We start from the raw sequence: 7,120 nt of genomic DNA, 5'->3' as shown, positions 1-7,120 counted from the left end.
CTTTATTTTATTTTTTTCCAGCATGGTCACTAAACGGTTTATTAGTGATCAATACACTATAACCATACATTATTTTCTAATAATGTTTGGCACCTAACCTCCCCCACTGTAAAGCTCAGTATGATCATTTCCTGTTATTCATGTGAATTTGTAAAGTGCTCAATAAAGCCCAGCTTAAATGCATCATGTGATACTGAAACCTTGACAGGAGAAATTTTGTGGTATTCTATGGCTGACAATCAACTGAAATACTCTGATAACTATAATCCTTTTGATGACCATTTACTACCAGAGTTACATTAGAAATGCTGATCTGAGCATTACTATTTGAGGAAAAAAAGGATAAATTCTCAAAGTGTATATAAACACTAAATTTATTTTTCAATATCGTTGACATCATATCTCACTGTAAAACATTTTCGTAAGCAGGTAAAGGTACTTTGAATTGGAGATGCTGCAAGTGATAACATTTCCTGTTGCAGGCCTTGCAATTAGCATTTGTGTTGTCAGCCCGCCATGAGCTCTGTAATTGGCCATAAGGCTGATTAGCTGATTGGCAGCCCAAGTGCCAATGTATGGAGTGGGTAAAGCAGGCTAATGACCCCCCTGCTAATTGTGTGGCAGCATACACTGCATCATGATGACAAACAAACATGAAGAATAGATTTAGGATATAAACAGAGCCATCATCAGAAAGCGGACAATGGGTACTTCTGTGTCAGTCCCTGTGAATGGAGCCTGACTTTTGCAATGCTAGAACTTTTAGGGACGGACAGGGGGGGCAGGAAGTTCTGATGGAGGCCCTGGGCACTTTACAGAACTCATAAACCTGAATAGTTCAAACAGAGCAAAGAAAAAAAGTCAAGGAAAGTGCCAGCCAACTGATCCAGCCCTCTGTATTGGTATGCGAGGCTGCCCATTAGGTGGGATGAATGTAAAACTGCCATTGAGAATCTTTCCATGTTATAAATAGCCCAGGTTTGTTAGCCATTAGAAAGGCATCACAAATAAAATAGCGGCATGTGCTGTAAAATGATTTGCATTCTATACATTACAGATACACATATATGTACAATTCATGCAGACCACTGAAAATATCCAGATGGATTTCTTGTGCTCTGATCCGTCTAGGCATGACCTGTACAAACGACCAGGGATAGCTGACCACATTCCACTCTGCACATTTCATTGTAGGCAAAGACAAACAAGACTTGAATAAACAGTGCGTGTGCCGCTCTGATCAGTGGTGTCATCCTATAGCTTCAATCTAGATCATGCACCTGCTCCTATATTCCCATATTCACAAAGGCCTAATGCCAAAATAATTCTTATTTTATTGAAATAGTAACAAAGATTTGGTAATTTAATCCAAGTTAAAGAATGCATCTTAAATTAACATTTAATATTCACAAATACGTGTGTGTAAAAAATCCAACATATGTAGAAAACTGTAATATATATATATATATATATATATATATATAAAATTTATACAGTATTTTCCATATCAATAGTATCAGTGACACTGCTCTCTTCCTTGTTTGCTTCCTATCTGTCTGACCGCTCCTTTCAAGTTTGTTTCAATGGTAATTCCTCCTCTCCTACCTGTTGGTGTTCCCCAAGGTTCTGTCCTTGGACTGGTTCTCTTTTCTCTGTACACCTCCTTTCTCGGTAGTCTCATATCCTCCTTTGGCTTACAGTACCATCTGTATGCTGCTGACACTCAAATCTATCTGTCCACCCCTGACCTGTCTCCCTCAGTCCTGGATAAGGTCTCATGCTGCCTGTCGGCCTTATCATCATGGATGTCTGACCGATTCCTGAAACTCAACCTGGATAAAACAGAACTCATCATCCACACACCCCCACACACCCCCCCCCACACACACACTCCTGTGCTTTGCCTTCAAATCCCTCCACAGTTGTTGTCCCACCTACATTTCTGACCTGGTAAAAAAAAAGTACTCCCCCAGCCGCTCTCTCTGCTCCTCCATGGACCTACTAATGACTTCCTCACTCATAACCTCATCACACGCACGGATACAAGACTTCTCTAGAGCTGCCCCGACTCTCTGGAATGGTCTTCCTCGTCCTATCCGGCTTGCTCCTAGTTTCTGCTCAAGAGCACTCAAAACCCATTTTTTTCAAACTTGCCTACCCATCTTCTTCTGTCTTTTGAAACCATCACTGCTTCCCACCACTACATATCTCCCATCCTATTGTGTGTAAATTCCCCCACCTACTAGATTGTAAGCTCTTCGGGACAGGTCCTCTCCTCCTGTGCCACAGTCTGTGTCTCTCTGTCATTTGCAACCCCTATTTAATGTACATCGCTGCATAACTTGTTGCTGCTATATAAATACTGAGTATTATTATTATTATTATTAATAATAATACTATCATATATTATTTATGTTTATTTTTTGCATGTGTCTAGCTGTCCCCCATCATTTTTCACCAACCCATTCTGGGAGATCAATGAATGACTGATTGGGATCGATCTCTGAGCTTTCCTTTAGAAAAGCACACTACAGGGTGTCACTTGCTGGTCCTCCCCCATCCCCTCTCTATAGAACAGAACAGGGCTGACTATACAGAGCTCAGTCATTCTGCTGTCACTGGAAATGATCATAAAATGATCTTTTCCAGTAACAGAAATCTAATGTGTGTATATAACTTTAGACTAAAGAATGCTTAGTAAGCAGATTAGGACAGCGAGGAGATGGATTCATTGTTTTAGCAAAAAGAAAAACCAGGTAGGACTGATACCACCCAGTCAGCCTACAAGAAATTATAATATGGGTACATATCTAACAGATCAAAATGTATTTTTCTGGACTTGTTGAATAAACCATTTTACTTTGAGGAACCATAACTATAATTAATGGTTATTGGGGAACCCCTATTCAATGGAATATGCATTACATTGGTGGTCAGTGCAAAGGATACCCCTATTAAAGATAACTAAAAACTAAATGTGGTGCCATGCTACTGACTCTGCTGAGTAGCACAGCTCACTGAGGTCACCATCACATGGAAGGTTTATCAGCCAAAGCTCAAGGAACCCAGGCAACCTCCGGAGGAACCCTAGGGATCCACGGAACCCAGGTGGAGAATGTAATGTAGACTTTACTCATAACCATTGGGTACCACCTTAAAGAAGATGCAGAAATTTCATATGTGGGCTGTCAAGGATTTTATAACATTACCATGTAATTTGAGATTATTACATTTTTATTGTTTTATTACATAAGTTATTTGGGGTATTTAAATTGATAAATGTCACCTAATTGTTTTGTCTATTATTAGATATGAACTGTGAATAACATCATATCCAGGTCTGTTGTTTCTGTCTGGATGCATAGGGCCTGATTTATTAAAGCTCTGCAAGGCTGGAGAGGATAAACTTTCATCAGTGAAGCTGGGTGATCCAGCAAACCTGGCATGTATCTAGTCAAGGATTAAAAACTTTTGCTAGCCAATGCTTTGAAGAAATCCATTCCAGGTTTGCTGGATTACCCAGCTTCAGTGATGAAAGTGTATTTTCTCAAGCCTTGGAGAGCTTTAATAAATCAGGGCCATTTTGTAGAGCAGATAATAATACTCATCCTTACAAATCTAAACACCAATGGTAAAATCTATTCCTTATTCTGGTTTGAAGTTGGATTCACATCTATGCATTTGCATTTCCTGGATAGTTTTATTGCTTTGGCCAGATGTATTCTCATGCATTGATTCCCTGCTGATCCCATCAAAAGTCCCTCTCAGGAACCCCACACATTATCCGGCACCATTACAGACAAGGACAAACCTCTACAACACGGTCATAGGAGTGAATGGTCCCTGAATGTTTTTTTATCTTTCGTTAAACATGTCCATGTGTTTTTATTTTTCAGTGAGTCCACCCCTGGCTAACACGTCATATGTACATCTCCAGGGTAACTTAATGGTTCACAGGAAGGTGCCCATTGTGGCCATTCACGGTATCCATGGAAACCATTTTCTTTTATACTTTCAGCAAGTTCCAAGGAAGTTTTTTATTTTTTTCTGAGCATAATTCATAAATCACCACTTGTGGTATAAATAAAACAAGCATGGCTGAGAGAGTCTGCAATTGTTACTATGTCTATCAGAGGCAAATCCTATTATTCTAGGGGTGACTTCTCATTCTTGGAGGGATACGATACATATTGAGTAGTGAAATATTACTATAAAGCTGGGATATCAAATACAAATACATGACTAGGCTGATTGGATTTAAATGAATCTTTAAAGAGGAACATTATGTCTGCATACCCCCAGCTGTCCATAATTTGCAGGGACTCCCCATATTTCAGTCCCTCTTTTCAGTTGTCCTTCTTTTTGTGTAAATATATACATCTCTGTAGAGATTTATAATTTATCTTTTAAAAAGTGTGTATTTGCACCAATCCTTTCATCCACTCAGAGCTAAACAGAGAATAGAAATGACTTTATCAACAAAATTACAGTTTTTTGGGTTCATACATGTAATTCAACTATATATTTGGAGTGTGCAAAAAATGTTTTTGACTTTACATATTTTAAAGCAATTAAGTAAATTCACAGTTAAAATACAGGTAGTCCCCGGGTTACAGACGAGATCGCGACTGTAGGTTTGTTCTTAAGATGAATTTGTATGTAAGTTGGAACAGGTACATTATTTTAATAAATGCAATTAGGACAGATGTTTGTCTCAACATATTATTAGGCAGCATGGTGTCGGTTACTGTATAAAATCCTCACTGTGAGTTAATCACAAACAAAATAAAAAAACAAAGGAAAAAAAAATCTTCATGGAGCCAAGACATTCATTATCTTCTGAAGCAAGCTGCGCTTTTTTATGCAGAAAGAACTGCAGAGTCTGTCTTGGTCATTAAAGAATTACAAGAGGTTAAGAAAAGCAAGAGACATCTTCTGCAAATCATCACCAAAAAGCCTCCGTCCTGCACACGAAGAAACAGGAATGCTACGTTCGTATCTAGAAGTTGTCCGTTTGTCGGATGTCCTTAACTGGGGAACTTTCTGTAGATACATGTATCATTCTGTACAGGTATCCTTGTGAGTTATACACCTATGGAACATTGCACAGCCAGCCAGGTGAATTCCTCTTTCATTTGTCCGTCATGCGCTCCCCCTCTAAGGTACTACAGCTCCCAGTGGGAGGGTTTCATCAACACAGGCAGTGTGGCCAATCCTGGAAGCAGTGGGCAGGACTGGGTGTGGCCAGGAATTGATTGACAATGTACAGGCTTGTGAATCAGCAAAGACACTACTGATAGCCTCAACTTCTGCAATGCCAAGGAGGTACAGCCTACATGAAGGTGGCAACTCTGAAGTCAGGCTCAGTGAAGCTTCATCACAGGAAGTTACATTACATAGACTTTACTGGTAGGATCACCAGGTATTTGTGGTACTTTGTAGGGTAACAAGAGCACCTATCAGTAAATGCTGAAGCTCGTAATTTTGTAAAAGTCCTTAATTCTTGAAAGTCTGACACCTAATCAAAACAAAGCCAGGAAGGTGTTTGGAGTTCGAGAGGCCCTTTATATTTCTACTTAGTACATCCCTGCACAACAAATTATATAAATATGTGTTGCAATTTCTGCTGCAGGCTGAACAACAGAAACACTTGTCAGCTATATTTAGCTGATATTATTGAATCGCATTATCATGTTAGTAAAGGTTTCACATCACATTATCTAATTTTATATGATTGACTTTCACTTTGCTGTTCTCTGTCCTGGCTTCCTTTTATCTGTACATCTTGTCCCTTTATTGTGTCTAATATTAGTAAATGTATACAAGGGGTCATGACTTCTGGTCTATTTTAGGGGTATTCCTGCTTTCCCGTATGTACATTATGCAGGGACTGGAAGATGAACTTCTGCATCAGAATGATTTATCAATAAGGAACCGCATTGTCATTAAGAAGCAGGACAAAATATTGCAATGAAGATGAACCAATGGCCAGGGAACATGTCATGAGAAAGATTTAGAGTTCCCCATTTGCCATGTTGATCCCATGCCTCCATTGTTTCCTGCGCAATTTGTCTGGAACATGTATGCAGTCCAAGTGTTTTGGCATTATGTGCTCTATGCTTTTACCAGGTCCATGGATCTGAAAGTGTTAGAGATGATTGCCATAGAAATCCGACAATTACCATTTCTAGAATGACTATTTTTCAGCAGCTGTAGTCTATTTTATTTTCAACATTTCTGCTAAATTATATATTTTGTATACTATCAGAGCAGCAAATGTGCAGTCCATTGTCAGGCATTATAACAATTTTCGATTTTGTGTCCACCCTAACAAAAAATCATGGTAATAGTTCAGCATATTAGGGACAAAGCATTGCTTTTTAATCAATAATGAACTGCAAAAGAGGAGTAAAATAAACAATATTACAAACCTGTTTACATGGGTCCAAAAAGGTTAGATGATATCCCATAATATCATTTAAATGGAAAGGGTAAAAGACTTTATTTAATTTTTTACAGTTGTAAAAAATAATGTAATATTTAGGTTCCATATAATATATAAAGATTTATTTTAAATAAATCTAACTTAAAATATAAATTAATATAATATATTTAAGAATGAAATAAAAATATTACTTAGTAGAGCTCCTTTATCTATGGCTAATTATCTGGTTAATCAGAACCACCCCCGACATGTAAAGCATAAGCTATTGATTTATCACCAGGAACTAACAAATAACTATGAAATTCCTGAATATTACAGCTAAACAATAAAACAACAGCAGGACATACTCAGTAATTATGTGTGTCTAAATGTGACTGCATAGCTTGCACCATTGGAGATCATTCTTTTATGGGCTATTAATTAGGGATAAGCAAATAATGGAATATCTGTTGGTAACCCCAGTGTGACATCATTCCCTCTAGCAGGGCTTCCTTATATGGAGAGAACCCAATCCCTTTGATTTGTGTAGGACGTATGTCTGTGGGCCTATCTTTGTGTCTAAAAGGCTTTTTACACCCTATAAAGCAAACATTTTGCAAAACCATCTCAAAGCAAACCAGAAGCACCTGGACCATTGCAATTCCTTGACCATTGCAATAGGGTGATAAAATCAGT

Source organism: Pyxicephalus adspersus, chromosome 5 (assembly GCF_032062135.1).
Source record: "Pyxicephalus adspersus chromosome 5, UCB_Pads_2.0, whole genome shotgun sequence".
NCBI lineage: Eukaryota > Metazoa > Chordata > Amphibia > Anura > Pyxicephalidae > Pyxicephalus > Pyxicephalus adspersus.
The sequence above is the reverse complement of the archived record's forward strand: the minus strand, read 5'-3'. Positions refer to the sequence as shown.